The 22582-nt window shown below is 43.6% G+C and overlaps 1 protein-coding gene across 2 annotated transcripts in view; it reads left to right on the forward strand.

Moving 5' to 3' along the window:
* The window catches only part of qsox1 (quiescin Q6 sulfhydryl oxidase 1), a 114592-nt gene that overhangs the window by 383 nt on the left and 91627 nt on the right, over nt 1–22582 (forward strand). The gene's annotated exons all lie outside the window — the stretch shown is intronic.

The raw sequence follows: 22582 nt of genomic DNA on the forward strand, positions 1-22582 counted from the left end.
AAACTACACTGTTCATGTATTTTCCTGCATTGTAACCCGTTTGTGGATTACTAAATACTGTCTTTCTCTCTCTAGCCTCAGTCACTGTACTTTCAGATACAGTTATGCAATAAGTTGTTTCCAGTTGTGTGTGTCTGTAGGGAGGGATTGATGACATGGACCTAGTACCAATCCCAGTCTCCTCCTTCCCAATCTGCCAGCTTCCAACGCCAGAACCCTGGCTTCAAACAACCGGCCTCACAGCGCCATTGACCTGGGTTCAATTCCAGCCTTGGGTGACTGTGTGGAGTTTGCATGTTCTCACTGTTTCTGCGTGGGTTTCCTTCAGGTGCTCCAGTTTCCTCCCACACTCCAAAGATGTGTGGGTTAGATGGATTAACTGTGGTAAATGTGTGGGGTTACAAGGATATGGCGAAAGAGCCTGGGTAAGATAGTTTTGCAGACTTGCAGGGCGGCACGGTAGCACAGTGGTTAGCACTGTTGCTTCACAGCTCCAGGGACCTGGGTTCGATTCCCGGCTTGGGTCACTGTCTGTGTGGAGTTTGCACATTCTCCTCGTGTCTGCGTGGGTTTCCTCTGGGTGCTCTGGTTTCCTCCCACAGTCCAAAGATGTGCGTGTTAGGTTGATTGACCGTGCTAAAATTGCCCCTTAGTGTCCTGAGATGCGTAGGTTAAAGGGATTAGTGGGTAAATATGTAGGAATATGGGGGTAGGGCCTGGGTGGGATTGTGGTCGGTGCAGACTTGATGGGCCAAATGGCCTCTTTCTGTACTGTAGGGATTCTATGATTCTATGACTTGATGGGCCGAATGGCCTCTCTCTGCATTGTAGGGATTCTATGATTCTATCATTCTATGATCCCAAGAAATTGATTGTGTCACCCTATCCCAGTTAGTCAAGTCGACCTTTTTTTTTGACTGTCCTCTGGCTGCTCATTAGCCAGAGCCATATTGTGGAAAAACTTAAACCATCTTAACTCAGCGCAGCAAGCTCTCTCATTTGTGTCAGAAAGTTGTTGAACTCCCAGGGCTTCATATGTGGTCCTTCACTGCAGACACAAGAGTTTTCTGTTTCTTTTTACAAGCAAACGATACTCCCTTGAAGTCATAAATTTGAGTAACAAGGCTTCACACATCATGGCCAACTGTCCCAAATGTGTGAGACCATTGTTCATCGGGATGGTGCAGCCTGGCAGAGACTGGTGGGTCTTACTGACAGTTCTTGGAGAAATGGCTGATATCTGCCACAGTCTAAACATAGTCAGAGCTTTCTTATGTCAAATAATTCTTCCTTTCCCCCAACTCCCACATTGCTATCCCAATCCCACCCCACTCCATCCGCTGCCAAACATGTGACTGTTCTGATTCCAGCCTGCTTCCAGTTTGCCAAACCAAGTATGGTGTCAGATAGGCAAAGCAAACATTCACAACTGATCAATCTGGAACAGGCAGTTCCAGTTCATACAGTTAAGACCGTGCCAAGTCAGGTAATGCAGGGAGAGAGTGTGAGAGAGGAAAGTGGGAAGAGGTGGAGCTGTAGAGTGATTGAGAGTGCTGAGGGATTAAAATAATGGGAGGGAAATAAATGAAAGAACCTGCAATGTTTGGCAGAAGCCTAGAGAGCAGCAGAAAGGTGGGTTGGTGCAATAGGGTGTCGGAGAGGCATCAAAAAAGTTCATAGAACCTCTATGGTGCAGAAGGCGGCCATTCGGCCCATCGAGCCTGCACTGACAACAATCCCACCCAGGCCCTATCGCCTTAAACCCATGTATTTATCCTCCTAATCCCCCTCCTACTAAGGGGCAAGTTAGCATGGCCAGTCAACCTAACCCGCACATCTTTGGAGTGTGGGAGGAAACAGGGGTACCCGGGGGAAACCCACGCAGACATGGGGAGAATGTGCAAACTCCACACAGACAGTGACCTGAGGCCGGAATTGAACCCAGGTTCCTGGCGCTGTGAGGCAGCAGTGCTAACCGCTGTATGCTGAATGATTGGCGCCACGGCATGGTACGGGGGCATGGGGGCGGCACGGTAGCACAGTAGTTAGCACTGCTGCTTCACAGCTCCAGGGACCTAGGTTCGATTCCCGGCTTGGGTCACTGTCTGTGTGGAGTTTGCACATTCTCCTCGTGTCTGCGTGGGTTTCCTCCGGATGCTCCGGTTTCCTTCCACAGTCCAAAGATGTGCGGGTTAGGTTGATTGGCCATGCTAAAATTGCCCCTTAGTGTCCTGAGATGCATAGGTTAGAAGGATTAGTGGGTAAAATATGTAGGGATATGGGGGTAGGGCCTGGGTGGGATTGTGGTTGGTGCAGACTCGATGGGCTGAATGGCCTCTTTCTGTACTGTAGGGTTTCTATGATTCTATGATCTATGATTGCGATAGATGACAAAACAGCTGTACCAAGGCAGGGGAATAAATATTAGCAGTTGGTGCTTGAGAAACAATGCAGCACTCCATACAAAGTACTTTTTTGAGATATAGTCAGATAGTTCTTAGGCACATGGGGCACCCCTTTTGGACAATGAAGGAATCAACACATGGTCAACTTGGACCCATGGTCAGTTAATCAGCTGTATTGGCGATGGTTGAAGAGGAAATGTTGGCCAGGACACAAGAGAACATATTGTTCTTCAGTGATATCCTGTTCATCTCAAAAGGCAGGCAGAACCTCAGTTTTAACTTCTCAACCAAAGGATGATGTGTCTGATATTGGAGCACTCGGTACTGCAGATGTGAAAACATACACAAGGTAGACCTTAGCTGATTTCCTCCACTCAATGCTTCACCAGTCTCTAAACCATACCTCCCCATGTTAGCTGCCACCTCTTACTGAATGCAATCGAGTACAACCTTGGGTACACTTGATGCCATTTATTTTGTACACCTCCATGTTTAATTTCTCCCATTGACAGAGAAGGTGTCAGTTCTCAAACTTTCCTTTCTGCATTCACAAGGTCTCACCAGCCATGTGCCCTTTTAAAGCGTTCATTTTATAGAGAGCAAGCACATATTGTAGTGCATAATGAAGTAGCAGCAAGCACATTAAGGGGATTTGATGCAAACAATAGGAGCATAATCATGGTTGTATGAACCGCATGGGATTGAGGGTGATTTAACGGTTTGGATCAGGAATTGGCTAGCTGTAAGAAGACAGAGGGTAGTGGTTGATGGGAAATGTTCATCCTGGAGTTCAGTTACTAGTGGCGTACCGCAAGGATCTGTTTTGGGGCCACTGCTGTTTGTCATTTTTATAAATGACCTGGATGAGGGCGTAGAAGGATGGGTTAGTAAATTTGCGGATGACACTAAAGTCGGTGGAGTTGTGGACAGTGCGGAAGGTTGTTGTAGGTTAAAGAGGGACATAGATAAGCTGCAGAGCTGGGCTGAGAGGTGGCAAATGGAGTTCAATGTGGAAAAGCGTGAGGTGATTCACTTTGGAAGGAGTAACAGGATTACAGAGTACTGGGCTAATGGTAAGATATTTGGTAGTGTGGATGAACAGAGAGATCTCGGTGTCCATGTACATAGATCCCTGAAAGTTGGCACCCAGGTTGATAGGGTTGTTAAGAAGGCGTACGGATTGTTAGCTTTTATTGGTAGTGGGATTGAGTTTCGGAGCCAGGAGGTCATGTTGCAGCTGTACAAAATTCTGGTGTGGCCGCACTTGGAGTATTGCGTACAGTTCTGGTCGCCGCATTATGGGAAGGATGTGGAAGCATTGGAAAGGGTGCAGAGGAGATTTACTTGGATGTTGCCTGGTATGGTGGGAAGGCTGAGGGACTTGCGGTTGTTTTCATTTGAGAGAAGAAGGTTAAGAGGTGACTTAATAAAGGCATACAAGATGATCAGAGGATTAGATAGGGTGGATAGTGAGAGCCTTTTTCCTCGGATGGTGATAGCTAGCACAAGGGGACATAGCTTTAAATTAAGGGGTGATAGATATAGGACAGATGTCAGAGGTAGGTTCTTCACTCAGAGAGTAGTAAGGGCGTGGAATGCCCTGCCTGCAGCAGTAGTGGACGCGCCAACATTCAGGGCATTTAAATGGTTATTGGATAAACATATGGATGATATTGGAATAGTGTAGGTTAGATGGGCTTTAGATTGGTTTCACTGGTCGGCGCAACATCGAGGGCCGAAGGGCCTGTACTGCGCTGTAATGTTCTATGTTCTATTAGATGATTTGCATTCCTCAGGGAAAATAAATTGACCTGGTGGTGTTATAATGCGTATATAATGCTACTCTTGTATCTTAAGCATACGCACAAATGTTACATGTAACACGATTTTACAAAGATTTTTTAAAAGCTTAGAATGTTGTTGACAGTTCTGTGGGAATTTAAAGACCAAGTGCTGAGATTATTTGTATAAAAGCTATTTGCCATCACTGTGCGGTATCTGATATAAAATTGCTACATGTTGACAGCTCATTAATCCCAGTTTGACGTCAGTTCCACTGGCAGCAGTCAGCAGAGCTGAAAACCTGAACGCTTCTGCCACCTGTTAACCACTGAAAACTGCCTGAACCCATTTCTATCTATGCTTTAATGTCTGCAAAAGTAGTTTTGTTTCCTGTAAAAGTTTGTTTTTGAAGTACAAAATGATGAAAAAACATCAGGAACTATGCCAGCTCTGGAAACAACATCAATTGTTACCAAAAGAACCAAGCCGTGAGTCCGAAATAATTGCAGCACTCGTGATGGATGAGACTTCTTTGGTCAGCCTCCGCTGTGAAGCATGAGCCAAAGGGACAGGAGGAGGGTCCCATACTGTGGAGCCTTTTCTTAGTGCAAATGGAATAGAAGAACATGCTACAGTGCACATGGCTGCTTGGGGTTGATCAGGTGGAAGATAAAGGAGAAGCATTCCATGTTTCAGTGGATGATTTTGCAGTCTCACGTAACCAGCTTGATTGTTTTGGAAGGATAGATTGACCTTAGCAGGAGAGGCAGCAGAATGTTACTAGGTCTCCCCAGGGTTAGATTATGAGTAGATTTTCCTTTGGTGGAGCGTTTAGGTCCAGGGAACATAATCCAAAACAGGGGAGAAGCTAGGAAACACTTTTTCATGCAAAACATAGTTTCAGGACATTTCTCTCACAAGCAATATATACTAGCTCAATTAATAATTTTAAATCTGAGATTAATAGATTTTTGCTGGCATTGAGGGATTATTGAGAAGCTTATGGAGGGATTTAGGTGAGGCCGCACCTAAAGTACCATGTACAAAACAGTATTATTCTCCTTACTTAAGGATGGATATACTTGCATTAGAAGCAGTTCAAAGAAGGTTCACTTAGCTGATTCCTGGGTTGAAAGAAATGCCTTAACAGGAAAGGTTGGGCCTATGCACCTCTTGGAGTTCAGAAGAATGAGCGGCGATCTTATTGAAATGTATAGGATTTTGTGGGGACTTGACAGGGTGGATGCTGAGACAATCTTTCTTTCCCCTTGTGGAGGAATCTAGAACTAGAGGCTACAAGTTAAAAATAAGGGATCTGCTATTTAAGATGGAGATGAGGAGGAATGTCTTCTCTCTGAGGGCCATTAGTCTCTGGCATTCTCTTGGAAAGAGAACAGTGGAGGCTGGGTCATTGAACATATTCAAGGTTAAGTTAGAAACATTTTTAAGGAAGGGAATCTAGGGTTATGGTGAGGGCATAGGCAGAAAAGTGGATTTAAGCCAGTCATGATCTTATTGAATTGCGGCACAAGCTTGAGGGGCCGAGCGGCCTACTCATGCTCTTAATTAGTATGTTCCTATTGCGAAGCATCATGACAAAAGACTAAATTTGTAAGTAAATTGTTCAAATGTAATGTTGAACCTTTGGCTGAGGGTTTGAAGTTACAATTCATTTGCAATTTTGGTTAGTGATATACTAACTGTCAGAAGCCCTTATACTTATCTGTATGTTTTGGGGTCATAACGTCTGGGATCATGTGACATCAGAAACAAGGATACTTATTTGAGTCATTTGTTGATGAGATCCACTGAGTGGGCTCAGTTTGTTGAATCTCTGATAATTTATTAACCTGAAGTGTTTTATCTATTACTGATTCTGACTCTAGTTTAGGAGGCTGGATGCAGCATTAACTGCTTTGGTTTTGTGTCAGCCAACCAGACTGAATCTCTTTTCAGCAGCTCTAATATCACAAGGCTAAATTCACAAAGCTATGGAATCATACAGTGCTGAAGGAAGCCATTCAGCCCCATCGAGTCTGCGCCGACCACAATCCTACCCAGGCCCTATTCCTGTACCCCCACGTATTTACGCTGCTAATCCCCCGACACTGGAGTCAATTTAGCACGGCCAATCAACCTAACCCGCACATCTTTGGACTGTGGGAGAAAACCAGAGCACCCAGAGGAAACCCACGCAGACACGGGGAGAATGTGCAAACTCCATACAGACAGTGACCCGAGGCTGGAGTTGAACCCAGGTCCCTGGCACTGTGTCACCATGCTGCCCCTCTGTTGAATGCCTGGTCAGCAGTCCACACAAGCTGGCCTTCCTCCATCTTCGCTATTGCTCAGATTGTGTGGCCTACAAAGCCGAGTACTTCTGAGTCTGTGCGAGTCCTGCATGTAGACTCTAATTTAGTTTGTCTTAACCATAGAATTCTTCTCCCCACACTTTCTTCATTGCCTGGGCACTTCGGTGCTTTCTTGGGGCAACGATGTTAATGTCTTTCAGAAAATGGCTGCCCCGCACGGAACAGCTTTGTTGAGCTTTCTTGGGTTCTGTATTGCAGTGTTAGAAATAGCAATTAGGTCTGTGTCTTCCTTGAAACATTGGTTCTTTCTGTCCTCTCATGTTCTGGTGTATATGCTTGATTCAAGTTGCTTGTGATGTAAGCTGGTACGGAGAGGTGACCTGCTAACAATGAGATCTGGGGATGTGGATGTGTGCAATACAACCAGATTACTAAAATGATCTCAACATCTACTCCTGTTCTAACTAAAAAGGAGGCTTCATTTTATCTTCTTTTCATCCCTCTGCTGATAGCACATTCCTAATGATGAGAGTTGCATGTGTTAAACCTCAGGCAGGATCAGCATCTTGTTATGTTTGATCCAAGTCTGAAGTCTAAGCCAGCACTAGATAGAGTCTCACTAAGATTGGGCTCTACAAATTTTTGTACTAGTCAACAGAACAGATTAAAGTTTAAGAGGGGAAATAGGAATAATGTAATCTAGTGAGGCTCTGGTGTAACACTCAGCACAAACAAGCACCATGTAACCCACTTCAACGATATAGTTCAACCATGAATAAGCAAATACACCATTAAAGAAATGAAGCAAAATTGATCCGGGGGGGAAAAAGAGGTGGAACGTTGCATTGAAAAAAGTTAAGGAGCAATTTAACTCCTCACTGAGCAACAAGTGTATAATTACAGGTGTCATTTGGGAGCAAGTTATTCTGGTTAAACATTCCAGACAAGCCCCCTTGTCAACTGCTCCCTGCAGTGAATGCCACAATGCTATGATTTGTTAGCTTAAACAGGAGAGGTGGAAATAAGGTTGCTAACTCCTGAGGGTTAATCTGCAGCTTTCATCACATGGTCTCCTGTCTCCATCTCCAAAATCTCTTTACTTAATAAATGAAAAAAAATTAAAAAGAAAATGGGTAACTTTGGACTTTTCTCCCTGGGTTGCAGTGTCCTGATGATTGTCCTTTAATTCCTGGCGGCACCAGGTCATTCCTGGAGAGTTGGTAACCAGAAACCATCCATCAGGTAAATGATAAGAAGCAGGCACTAGCATTGGCATCACAGCAGGGGTTACAACATGAGAATCGAGTAACTATGAACAGCCATTTGCCACTAGCTAGCTGGCACAGACTCAATGGATCATCATGGACACCGGGCCTGGATATCCAGTTAGCTCTCAGAGGAGGTGAAGCTTCTGGAGCTCTCCAGCTACCCTTTACAGACAGGAGAAGCAACTTTCAAATACTTGCTAGCAGCTGCGTAAGGAGAACCCATGGTCCCATTGCAGAAATGCGAGCACATCATCTAAGTTGCAGAGTGTAGTGCTCAGGGAGTGCTGTATTGTTAGATGAGATGTTAAACTGAGGCCCCATCTGTCCTCTCATGTGGATGTAAAAGATCCCACAGCACTATTCTGAAGTTGAGCAGGGGTGTTCTCCCTGGTGCCCTGACCAATACATTTTTCTCAAATCCATATCACTAAAAGCAGATTATCTGATCATTATCACATTGTTTTATATGGGACCTTGCAGTGCTCAAATTGGTTGTTTTCAAAATTGCAGTAGTGACTCTGAAGTACTTAATTGACTGTAATGTGTTTTGAGGTGTCCTTATAAAAGGCACTATATAAATACAAAATTTTTCATTTTGCTTGGTGATTCCCATATTAGCAAAGATTAGATTGGTAACTGGCTAGTGTCATGCCAATTACCAGAATGTCATTTCATAAACTTACAGACAATACTTTTTAATAATTGGACACAAACAAGCTGTTAGGATGGCTGCCACAAATCCTTTAGCATTTGGGCAGCAGACAGTATCAAGTCTATGGTGAATACCTATTTAAATATGGACATGAGTGAAGTTGCCTCACAGACATCTGCTGAATTCTCACATCTCTTTTGTTTATGAATGGGTCAATAAACAATACTGTGGAGTTTCTAGAATCTCCATGTTTTATATTGGGCAAAAGGAAAGATCCCAAACTCTGTGGCAGATGGAAGTGAAGGGCCATTATCAACCTCCCATTGTATCACGAGGGCCTCTTCCATTCAGACTAGATGTGGTGGGCCTCAGAAGGGTTCACCCACAACTGAGGATGGGGAATCAACATCAACACCGCACCTTAGTTGTAAAAGGCTTTGAACTTGGTAAGACAACCATGTTTTATTTGTCTGTTGAAAAGACCAACTAAGATCGGTTTTCAGATCGGAACCAGCAGAGCCATCGGGTTCATCAGTACAGCCAATTTGTGAAGCATCGAACAGCCAAAATATTTAACATGTTTCAGTTTCAAAGTTCACCTCAGAATCCATCTGTTGGATAGTTGACTGCATCCTCACAGCCTGCTGTGAACCCTTCACTTTACAAGACTCTCATTTTGACCTTAAATCATTAAATCCATTCAAGAAACCAGAGGCCTGCCACATGGAAGACTGAAAATCATAAATTAGAGACTGAATTAACTGTAATTTGTAGAAGTGCACTATCTTAATCCATATCTAATTTCTGTGCATGCGTGCATGACATTGAGTTAGCTTGGGATAAGTACCTAAGAATAAATAACCTCTTCTAAACTCACGGAAGCTTGCTGCTGATTTTTAAAAATTTGAATACCCACTTCACGAGTAAGAAAAGGCACACCTATTTCCGTACAAAACATACTGATTACAGGTGAGTAAGAAAGCAAATACATTCTGTCCATGACAGGATATGAAGGACTGATGATCTGAAAATGAACCCTGTTAAGTGCACTGAACTGAATTGTGTTGAGCTCTTCTCGAAGGATTGAAGTAATAGGACAATGGGACAGGGACCCATGGCTTAGAAACTGTTGAAGTTGTCAATTGAGACAAAGTTATTCTGTGCTCCTGTGATCTGTGCTTACCCGCTCAGCCTAGCAATTGTAAAGGGCCTGGAGACAGACATTTTCAGTTTGCACGTTCATTAGAAAAGTGACAAGATTGAAAGCAATGCTGGTTTACCCATTTGAGGTTCATGGGGGGGTAATATCCAACTGCATGTTCTGCCTAAATCTGCGAGTTTCTTGGCTGGAGAGTTAGGTTAAAATTGCCTTCCAAAATATCACCTTCACCATTGTCTGGTTGCACTGCCCTTTTCTGTGCTGACTCAGATAATCCAGGAACGTTCCAGGGCCAGATTCTCTGGCCGTTCACGCCAGTGGGATTCTCCGGTCCCACTGCTGTAAACGGAGATTTGGCTGAGTGCCAAATTCTCCGTCCTCTCTGGCAGCGGGGGCATGAACGGCGAGTGAATTCCGGCCCCAGTCCTTCGTCAGTCTGTTCTGTATTATCTCGGGTGGAGTGGATTGAGGAATAGACATGGCCCAAGTGCCTGAATGCTAAAGTCAGGCAAAATGAAACATGTTTTCCACTCCTGGTGAGCATCTTGCGATTCCTGCTAGAAGCTGCTTTATGGCATGTTGGGCGCGATGGAAACCGTGTGGCTTCACCCTCGTGGCTGACGTCCAGCCAACACTTGCGGCCTAGGCTTGTGTCGGGGGGGAAAAAGGTGTGCGAAAAGCCTAGAAATGAAGCCAAGAACCAACAGAAGGATTTGTTTTGCAAAGGGAAATCATAAGGTGGACAAGATAGCTCTCCCAAAATCCCCAAAAAAGTATTTGACATTGACACCATCAGGTAAGTCTGGCAAATGCTAATGAAGAAAGCCACAGTGTAATAATATTTGCAAATGTTCTGTAGTGGCTGGAACCAGTTCATCACAGAGTCATAGACATGTCCCTCCCGCTGTGGGAATGGTAACAGGCAGTTCAGTAAATTCAGCGGGCAATTTAAAGTTCTGTTTACCTCGCGCAAGAATTTCCGGTCTTGGGGCACACATGCAGTCTGTAAATCCCGCCGTTGGGCGGGATATATGATCACATGAGGCAGAGGAAAAATAGAAAACTGAGGGGGCCCAATAGAATCTTTAAACAGATTTTTTCCCCCCAAATAATAACATTCACTGCCAGTTAAGGAATTTTCAAACCCAAGCACATTTTTCATTTTAAGAAGTAAATTGGCATTCCAAGGTTACACAAAATTAATATTTTCCAAATTACTGATAAATAGTAAGTAACATTTGCATTACACACGTGTCAGGCATTTCCAACAAGAGAGAATTTAAGAACGTAAGAACTAGGAGCAGGAGTAGGCCATCTTGCCCCTCGAGCCTGCTCCGCCATTCAATAAGAACATGGCTGATTTTTTCATGGACTCAGCTCCACTTACCCGCCCGCTTACCATAACCCTTAATCCCCTTGCTGTTCACAAATTTATCTATCCTTGCCTTAAAAAACATTCAATGAGGTAGCCTCAACTGTTTCACTGGGCAGGGAATTCCGCCGATTCACAACTCTTTGGGTGAAGAAGTTCCTCCTCAACTCAGTCTTAAATCTTCTACCACCTATTTTGAGGCCATGCCCCCTAGTTCTAGTTTCCCACCAGTGGAAACAACCTCCCTGCTTCTATCTTATCTATTCCCTTCATAATCTCGTATGTTTCTACAAGATCTCCCCTCATTCTTCTGAATTCCAATGAGTATAGTTCAAGTCTACTCAGTGTCTCCTCATAAGCCAATCCTCTCAACTCCAGAACCAACCTAGTGAATCTCCTCTGCAATCTTTCCAGTACCAGTATATCATTTCTCAAGTAAGGAGACCAAAACTGTACACAGTACTCCAGGTGTGGCATCATCAGCACTTTATACAGTTGCAACAGAACCTCCCTGTTTTTAACCTCCATCCCTCTAACAATGAAGGACAAAATTCCATTTGCCTTCTTAATTACCTGCAAACCAACTTTGATTCATGCACAAGGACACCCAGGTCCCTCTGCACAGCAGCATGTTGCAATTTTTTACCATTTAAATGATAGTCCATTTTGCTGTTATTCCTACCAAAATGGATGACCTCACATTTACCAACATTGTACTCCATCTGCCAGACCCTTGCCCACTCACTTAGACTATTTATAGCCCTTTGCAGACTTTCAGCGTCCTCTGCACACTTTGCTCTGCCACTTATCGTAATGTCATCTGAGAATTTTGACTCACTACACTTGGTCCCCAACTCCAAATCATCTTTGTAAATTGTAAACAATTGTTGTCCCAACACTGATCGTTGAGGCACACCACCAGTCACTGATCGCCAACCGGAAGAACACTCATTTGCCCCCACTCTTTGCTTTCTGCTAGTTAACCAATCCTCTATCCATGCTAATACATTACCCGTAACACCGTGCACCTTTATCTTATGCAGCAGTCTTTGGTGTGGCACCTGTCAAATGGTTTCTGGAAATCCAGATACACCACATCCACAGGTTCCCCATTGTCTACCGCGCATGTAATGTTCTCAAAGAATTCCACCAAATTAGTTAAACATGACCTGCCCTTCATGAACCCATGCTGTGTTTTCCCAATGGGACAATTTATATCCAAATGTCTCGCTATTTATTCCTTCATGATAGATTCAAGCATTTTCCCTACTTCAGAAGTTAAGCTGTTCAAGGAAGCTATCGCAGATACATTTATGAACTCCACCTTAAGGCTGCCTTGACTAATCTAGTTTGACCAATCAACATGATAATTGCCGTAGCATTTTTACATGCATCCGTTATTTCTTTGTTTATTTCTCGCCCCACCATATTATTATTTGGTGGCCTATAGACTACACCTATCAGTGACTTTTTCTCCTTACTATTTCTGATTTCCACCCAAATGGATTCAACCTTTTTTTTCCACAGAACCTATATCATCTCTTACTACCGCGCTGATGTCATCCTTAAATATCAGAGCTACACCACCTTACCTTCCTGTCTGTCCTTCCCAACAGTCTGATACCCCTGGATAGTTAACTCCCACCCGTGACCATCCTGCAACCATGTCTCTGTAATGGCCACCAAATCATACTCTTTAGTGATGATTTGTGCCATCAACTCATTTACCTTGTTTCAAATGTTACGAGCATTCAGATAAAGTACCCTTATGCTAGTTTTTGTACCTTTTTTTGAGTCCTAACACCTGAGTTTTCCTTCCTTTTAACTTTTTTCCTGATTTTTAACCATCGCCCTTTGACATTCAATAGTATAACCATCGCTGAGTACCCCACCATCACTACCCCAGGGGTTACCACCATTGACCAGAAGTTGAACTGGACCAGCCATATAAATACTGTGGCTACAAGGGCAGATCAGAGGCTGGGAATTCCATGGCAAGTAACTCACCTCCTGACTCCCCAAATCTTGTCCACCATCTTTAAGGCACAAGATACAATGTGTGGAATATTCTTCATTTGTCAGGATGAGTATAACATCAACAACACTCAGAGGATTGTGGGGCTGGAGGAGATTATAGAGATAGGGAGGGGGCACGGCATTGGGGGGCCTGAAGTTGAGCATTTTAAAATCAAGACATTGTTTGGTTGGGAGCCAGCGTAGGTCAGTGAGGTCTTTGGTTTGTGTGGTGAATGGGACTTGGTGTGAGTTAAGACGGGCAACAGAGTAATGGATGACCTCAAGGTCACAGGCCGCCAGCGCACATGTAACCTTCAGAAATTTCCATGTAGTTGGAGCTGCCCTTTCATTCGAATTAGAAATACAAAAAGATCTCCATGGTATTGGTGTTTATTTATATAATTGTTGTTATTTAAGTCTAAACTATTTTGATGTAATTAAAGTACACTATTATTTTTTGTTTTGCCCCTCAAAGCAAATTAACCAAAAATGTATTATTTACTCAGCTTATTAAGAACTACTGAGATCATAAACACAAAGGCTGAAATATTTAGATACACAACCTAGAAACTTAACTTGGAAACTTCAAGTTCTACAACTCCACTTCTTCCTCCCTTCCAATGAATTGCGACTACTGCCAAATTCTCAGCTTCGATTTTGTTTACCACTTATCCAAAAGCAATTCAGTTCTATTTGACCTCCCACCACACCGTAACCACCTCTTTGCCGCTCCCTCCCAAAAGCATGCGATTCCAGGCTAGGTTAATCGGCAGTGGGGAGGAATGTGTTATGGACTGGATGGAATTGGAGCATTTTACACAACCGTTTGAGCCAGACAAGCTCCTGGTCTACATGTGTTTTCGATCACCATGATATAGAGCTAAGGACGCGTTTTTCATTTTAATTACATGCTTAAAGCAATATTGGTGTCCATCTGCATCAAGATCTCAACGTTCTTCAGTGATGCTCTGCAGTTTTCTATTAAAGATTCTGAATTGTGGGTCTAGTCAGAGTGCCTTATACAAGAGTTCCTGAATTTTGGACCGAAGGCCTGCTTCCAATGGGAATCCGCGTGAGCTCGAAGTTGGGCAGCAGTCTGCTGTCCACCATGATCCAGTACACATTCTTGCCCACATCTTGGTTCCCCCATCATGGCACGTTTGGCCACTGTGGTTCAGGAATAATTAATTGGTTGAAAAGCACTTCGGGATGTCCTGAAGACATGATTAAAGTACAAGATGGTGTGAATTCCCTCTTAAGGCTGCAATAACCCTGTGTCTGGTGCCATGTGCTTTACAGAGACACTGTTTATGTGTACATTTATATAATCATACTCTGTGTATTGATAGAATGCGATAGATGCTAGAACAGTTCTTTATTCCTACATGACAAACAATATATGTGACAGGACAAGATGAAGAAACTAAATTACAGGATGATAATTGGATTAAGTAATAGAAAAATGGCGGGCTCACTGAGGAGTATTCGGACCTGTATCACTGATTATCTGTATGGTTTGGGGTGCAGTTAGCACACCCTAGCTCTCAGTAATTTCACTCCAGTGGTGATCTTCTCAGGCTTGATCTATGTCAAATTCTAAACATGTAGCCCAAGTATTGTTTTGTACAAGTCAGCTGCAGTTTCTGGAATCATAGAATCCCTACATGGCAGAAGGAGGCCATTCAGCCCATTGAGTCTGCACTGACAACAATCCCACCCAGGCCCTATCCCCGTAACCCCACATATTTACCCTGCTCATCCCCCTGACACTAAGGGGCAATTTACCATGGCCAATCCACCTAAACTGCACATCTTTGGACGATATGTGTGAATATCTTTTACTTTTAAGGTGAATGTCGGCATCATTAGCTGAGCCGATGAGTTGGAGGTGGGACAGAACTTCCATCAAAGACCTCTATGAACTCAAAACTCATAGAGCAAAGTTTTCCAATAGAAGCAGGATGATTTCTCCAATAAACAGTGAGTGGAGACTCTGTATAAAAGCTGGGACTTGTGGTGTCACTTTATGCAGCCTTTTCCCTTTGCTGTTGCTAGGTGCGATGTAAAGTGACTTAGTGAGTTGTGTAATCAAGACTAAAGTGCCATCAGATGATGTGGTCTCAGCCAAGGCTGTGTCGGATATTCCTATTGGGGTTTTCTGGTGTCTTGGCTAACATCAATGCCTCAATCTGAACCAAAGTAAAAACTCATCAATAGAAAGTTCCCAATTGTGGGATCTTTCTGTGCACAGACAGACTGACACATTTGCTCACTACAATTCAAAAATAATTAATTGTTTGCAAAGTACTTCGGGATATCTGGAAGACATTTAAGTTCTATATAGTTCAAATTCTCTCTTCAGACTTCAATACGCCTGTGTGTGGTGCAGTGTGCATTACGGAGACTGTGTGCACATTTCTATAATCATACCGGTATAATGCTGTAACAGTTCTTCATTGTTACAAAACTGAAACACATTTGAGAGATTTACACACTTTTATAAATGAAGCTGTCCCATTCATCCCTTCCATCTTCCGTGTTAATTCAAATGAATAGGTCAAGTATTTTGGTTATTCCACCTCTATCGGCAGTGTCAGTGAGGACTGTGGAGAGAGAATGCTGGATCAGCCACAATGAATAGAGTGGTTTAACCAGTGCGCCCAGTGAGATTGTATGGATGGAAAGGCTGTACTGGGTCAATGAGTCCGCACACCATCAGTAGAATGGTTTAACCCATGCTCTTGGTGAGGCTGTATGGACAGGCTGTACTGGGCCAGTCAGTTGACCTGCCATCTGTAGAGTGGTTTGACCCATGCTCTGAATGAGGACTTCAGTGTCACAGATTTGGCAAACAATTTAAAGGTTGATTTTGCACAGTTGTTCTCTGCTTCTCCTTCACAGCAAGAATTCTGTTCTGTATCCAGTTATCACACGGCTGAATGCAGGTCAAAGAATCCACCCACAATGCGAAAGTAACACCTATTATCAAAGAGCACCTCTTCCTGCACAGACGAAGCAAGTTACCCTTCTTGTGTCAGTGAAATTTCCTGATGATTAATGTTGTGGAAAGGTTTGTGGGCAACAATCTCGGAGGGACTTCACTTGACCTCCTTATTCCCATCTAAAATAGGCTGTGGCAGGAGAAATGGGCTATTTGCACAACCCTCATTATAGGGGATGAGGGAGGGGTGAGAAAATCCATACAGTCGTCGCCGCATTAATAACATCACAATGATAGTAAGTGTCCAATATACTTTGGACTGAGAGGCTTTTCCAGAAATGTCATTTGTAATAAACATTTTGGGAAGAACATCTTCCCATAGAGGGGTAAATGTTGGGAATCATCTGCTGGGAAGGATAGGAAAGACACAATATCAGAGATGTCCCAGGTAGATTGGAACCGTCAAATATAATTTGGAGAATATTGTGCTAGGAGGATGTGTTTGATGGGCTAAATGAGCTTTATAGAATCCCTACAGTATAGAAGGAGGCCATTTGGCCCATCTAGTCTGTACCAACCACAATCCCACCCAGGTCCTACTCCCATAACCCTCATTTACCCTGCTAATCCCCCTGACACCAAGGGGCAATTTAGCATGGCCAATCAACCTAACCGCACATCTTTGGACTGTGGGAGGAAACCAGAGCACTCGGAGGAAACCCGTGCAGACACGGGAAGAAAGTGCCAGCTCCACACATTCAGTGACCCGAGGCTGGAATTGAACCTGGGTCCCTGCAGTGCTAACCACTGCACCACCATGTCGCCCCCAAATATCACATTATCTCTGATTGTGCTATGCTTGGAGATAACCCTGTATTTGGAGGAGGGCTGGTCTATTTTCTGTATTGGTGGAAGAATTTTACTGCTCCTTCACCAGTAATGATGTGGAGATGCCGGCGTTGGACTGGGGTAAACACAGTAAGAAGTCTCACAACACCAGGTTAAAGTCCAACAGGTTTATTTGGTAGCAAATACCATAAGCTTTCGGAGCACAGCTCCTTCGTCAGATGGAGTGGATATGTTTACAGATATCCACTCCATCTGACGAAGGGGCTGTGCTCCGAAAGCTTATGGTATTTGCTACCAAATAAACCTGTTGGACTTTAACCTGGTGTTGTGAGACTTCTTACTGCCTTCACCAGTAAGGCATGGCACTTTCTGTCAGAATGGAATACTGGTCAGCAAAGTCAATAATACATTCCACTATCGGGAAAAATGGATCTTTAGGACTGATATACAGGGACCTAAGAATTAGGAACACGAGTAGACTATTTGGTTCCGCAAACCTGCTCCACCATCATGGCTGATCTGATCTGATTATGGCCTCAACTCCACTTTCATGTTTGCCCCCACGTTAACCTTGACTCCATTGCTGATCAAAAGTGCTGTATAACTAAAGTCATTTATTTCCTGAAAATATTGCCTATTGTTCGTACTCTAAAGCTTAAACTTCATCATGTTGGAAGGACAGTTAGAGGACATTTAATATTAGAAGCTGGTGATGTTTACTGTCATAAGTGCCATGCAGTCAGACAAGATTTCACATTGTGAATGGGTGAAGGGTCTTGTCTTGTGTCCCATGCTCGAGTACAGCAGGTCCATGGATAGAACAACTCGTAAAATAATTCATTAAGAGAGATATTGCCCTTCTATTTATATAATCTGGGCTTCAATTTGATGTCAGTTCTATATTTAAAACTGCCAGATAACATTTTATTACTTGTCCTGTTATTCATGTGATAGTGTTAGATACAGTGATAACATGCCATTTGCTGAAGGTTATGAGAGGCCTGGCTGATATCAGTAACACTTCACATCCTGTTTATTAAAAAACCTTATGGAAGAGCCAAAGCCAAGAGCCTAGGGCATCATGAAAGTCGAAAAGGGTGGGAGGAGAGAAGATAAATATGCCAAACTTCTTGGAACACAATGCCAAATCTCTAGAATGTATGACATTGCCCATGTATGTGGGCAGTGCCTTGATGTTCAGTCAGGTACTTTCCCCACTTGCCCCCCCCCACCCCCCCACCCCACCCGACTGCTCTCCAGTTATTCAACCTCTTGGTTTTTCTTGCTTTATTTCCCTCTGGAATTTGATGGGAATATTCCCATCTTGAGATCATCCAACAATAGATACTCTCAACTCTTTATTGATGCACCAGACGGACATTCACTTATCAATGAAAGATCAAAGTAATAAGGTAGAATTTCCATTTTGGGTGCAATCAGGAAGTTGTAGGCAGAATGTGTTTGAAATTGTGTTGGTTAGTTTACAGGCTTCAAATCACCGCATTCGCAGAGCCTACCTGAACCAGAACTATTTGCAGAATCTTATCATTTCAATGTGAAGGGCATGGATGGACTTGTGATGAACTGAATCTCAAACAAGCATAAAAGATGCATAAAACACACATGCAAATGGCTTTCGGTGTAACTCATGTTTTAAATTCCTCAATTGTTTGTACTGCCATGGCGAATACCACCAAGAATTATATTCAGATAACCTGAGATACTTTCTAGTTGGGCAGAGCACTCTTGCAATTTCGGGAACTAAGTATCCATGGTGTGTTATTGAATCGTTTTCACAGCATTGTGTTTGAGATGGGCTTCCTTGATCTAACTCAAGCCAAAGTCACCAAGATCATAAAGCAACCATCTGCGGATAAATCTCTGAGTGCCAATGACATTTAGGGCGGCACAGTGGTTAGCACTGCTGCCTCACAGTGCCAGGACCCAGGTTCAATTCTGGCCTTGGGTCACTGGCTGTGTGGAGTTTGCACATTCTCCCTGTGTCTGCGTGGGTTTCCTCCAGGTGCTTCGGTTTCCTCCCACAGTCCAAAGATGTGCCGGTTAAGTTGATTAGCCATGCTAGATTGACCCTAGTGTCGGGAATTAGCAGGGTAAATATGTGAGGTTATGGGAATAGGGCCTGGGTGGGATTGTGGTTGGTTCAGATTCGATGGGCCGAATGGCTTTCTGCATTGCAGAGATTCTATGATTCTACATTCCACCTGAGATATTCAAGTATACTAGGAAATTCATGATCCTCTTCTGTTCAATCTGGAACCAGGCCATTGTGCCCCACGATTATTCAGATGCTTTTATAACTTGCAAGTCCATCTATGATAATTGTCAAGACATTTCACTTCTCTCCACAGTGGGAAAAATTCTTGAAAGGATTATTCCCAATAGGATTCGGTGTACCTGGGATCACAGGGTGACCTTTGTTCTGGATGAGGGACAATCAACATGATTCTTTGCTGTGCATTAAAAATCACATGGATAGAAAAGGACCTCTCCACGGTGTTTATTGATCTGACCAAGGCCTTCAACAACATGAACCAGGAAAACCTATAGAAGATGCTGTACCGGTATGGCTGCCTTGAAAAATTGATCAGAATCATCAGTTTATTTCATAATGGCTAGTGTGATTCAGAATGTTGCCTCATCAGATGCCTCTTCTGCCACCAATGGCACCTACCAAGGCTGCATAATTTTATGCTCCAGTTCTGCTTGACGTCTACTTTTCAGCCATGCTCTTGTATACACTCAAAGATCTCAACATTGGAGTACACATTCAGTTCAGGACAGATGGCCACCTCTTCAATCAGCTTCAAGACTTGCAAAAAGACCACAGAATAGCTACTAAGTGAACTCTTATTTGCCAACAACCGTGCTTTCACAGTGCACATTCTGGAGAACATCCAGTTACTTGTTTGTTCACTTATTCCAAGGCTCTGAATGCTTCAGGCTTACAATAATTCCAACCTCTCCCTGGGGACAAAACTCGAAGACCATGTTGTCAAAATGAGCCATACACCCCTCAAGTCAGTTCAAACATTTGACTATCTTGGGAGTATCCTCTCCAACAACGCCACATTGGATGACAAAATTGCCATTGCCTTGCAAAAGCAAACTCAGCATTTGGAAGTCTCGCCAGGAAGCTTTGGAACAAGCATGGAACGTGTCTCAAAACAAGATGAAAGTTTATTGCGCAATGGTTCCCACATCATTTCTTCATAGCTGTGAGTTATGAAGAGGCTACAGGCCTGGCATAAAGTAACTAGATGTATTCCACCTTCGCTGCTATTTGCAGCATCAATTGGCAGAACAAAATCCCTAACATTGAAGTTCATGCAAAGTATTGCACACGTGGTATTAAACCCCGCTTTGTAAGGTTGACCATATGGTTTGCATGGAGCATTCCCACGTACCAAAGACAATATTCTACAGCCAGCAGACCACAGGAACCCACGCTATAGTATCTCCCAAACTCCGATACAAAGACATTCTGAAAGCCAGTCTCTGAGCCTATAATTTGAACCCCAGTACTATCGGCAAAACCGATGCTCAACAGATCCAAATGGAGAAATCACTTGACGTCTAACGGTCTTGAGTAATCTCAATATTTGAGGAGCACAGAGTCAACAGGACAAGCAAACAAACTGCAAAGACAGTGCCTTCACCGACCCTGTGACAGTGTCTTCATACGTAATAGTTGCAATCAGATCTGCAAAGCAATATTTGAATTAACGCCACATATGAGATGACTGCAAACTAGCCCATAAAGACCTGGTCACCTCTGAGTATAACGGACAACACAGATCATTGTTTATTGCTATCCTGTATCCTGATCATCCGGAGATGGAATGTACGCCCCAAGATATCCTTTGGGACCCCACAGAAATCCCAGTGCACTGGTTTCTATGGAAATTTTCTGGGAAGTTTGGACTTCTAATGTCCAATTCCCCTGCTCCCTGGCACCCTCTGCAAAAGTCTCCGGACGGGCTTCTTCAAGCCTTTGGCCAACAGCAGGATCTTCCCACCGACGCGACCCCTTACCAACGTGAGCCTCTGCCCCAGGTTTTCCAGTGGTGGGGTGGGTGCAATGGGAAATCCCTTTGTCAGGTGGGACAAAAAGAACCTGCCAATGGTGGGCTGCCTCCTGCTGCTGAGAAATACGCCACGGAGAGCCCGAAAATCCCATCGTCTGATGGGATTTCATCTGGTACTGATGTAATAACCTGGCTGGTTATCCTGGAAATGTTAGGTAGAAAAAACTCCTGGATGGCCGTACAACTAACCCTTGACTAAACACCTCACCTCCCCCCCCCCTCCCATCCGCCAAGCACCTGACTAAATCCCAACCTGACTACCCACCTACCAAATCTACCACCTTACCCTTTCACTCATTCATCCATTAACGTTCACTCTGGACATAGAAAGCTACAGAATGGCAGCTGGAGCCATAAAAAGGGGATATGTCATGTCTCTTCTCACTTCAGTGCTGCACCAGACTTTGCTGGGAAAGTTGTGATCAGAAGACCTGACAAGAAATGCAGAGCAATGTTTGGGAGTGGGGAGGGGGAGAGGGGGGGAGGGGGGGGGGGGGGGGGGTGGGGAGGCGTTGGTGGTGGTGGAGTGGAAGGTTGGAGGCCGGGGGTGGAGTTTGAGTAAAGTGGCAATCCTATGATTATTGTGGCTCTGTGGAACATTTGGGGGCTAATTATTATTCACTGCACTCATTATTCTTAATTGAGGAGAATTGTGGGTAGAAAGGAATGATTGAAGTTCTGTTCTGGACTTAGGGATGATGTGTGGATTGGAATACATAGCTTTATCAGTCATGTTTAAATTCTGATTAAACATAGTTTGGATTACTTTACCACTCCTTTGTTTAATGTGTGAAGAAATATCGTCTGTGTGTTCTTTGACGTTTATTTACTCGTGTCACAAGTAGGCTTACATTAACACTGCAATTAAGTTACTATGAAATTTCCCTAGTCGCCACACTGTGGCGGCTGTTCAGATACACCAAGGGAGAATTTAGCATGGACAATGCACCTAACCAGCACGTCCTTAGACTGTGGGAGGAAACTGGAGCACCCAGAGGAAATCCACGGTGCAAGCTCCACATAAACAGTCACCCAAGCCAGGAATCGAACCCAGGTCACTGGCACTGTGAGGCAGCACTGCTAATCACTGTGCCACCATGTGATAAATTTAATTAAACTGAAGACAGTAAATCATCAAAAAGCGTTTGATTCAAAAGTTGGCATTTGAAGTGGTGATGGGCAACTTTAAGACAGATTACCAGAGAACAACATGAATAGAAATTTGCATTTGAAGATAAGTTGAAGATTAGCTATTGTATTTGTTTATTTTCATCCAAAATTAGTCGCCATAAAGATAGCATGAAAGATCTTTATATCCTGGGAAAAGGCACTTCCAAAAACAGTTAGGAACAATACGGTTTACAGATAAAAGAGAAAAAAACATATTTGAGGAAATATTAAATGTGGTGTGGGTAGAGAGTAGTCATGTGATGTCCTGAAGAAAGTGCTGGGTTTAGAGAGAGCCACGACAGAAGCAAAGTGAGCTCTGGGAACCTTCAGAAATGTGCTTGTTTTTTCCAGAACAAACCTTGGACTTTCCTTTTCAACTGAGAGAGGGAGAAGCCTTGTGGAATGCCTCCCCTATAGCAACAGTGAATGTCCATTGGTAATACTGGAATTTTTATAGATTAATAATCCATAGGGATAGTTGCCTGAAAAAGGGTGAGTTTAACTGAGCAGAAATATTTTGGGAAATGGTTGCAGGACTACTTTTAACTGT

The sequence above is a fragment of the Mustelus asterias genome, chromosome 8 (assembly GCF_964213995.1).
Source record: "Mustelus asterias chromosome 8, sMusAst1.hap1.1, whole genome shotgun sequence".
Taxonomy (NCBI): Eukaryota; Metazoa; Chordata; class Chondrichthyes; order Carcharhiniformes; family Triakidae; genus Mustelus; species Mustelus asterias.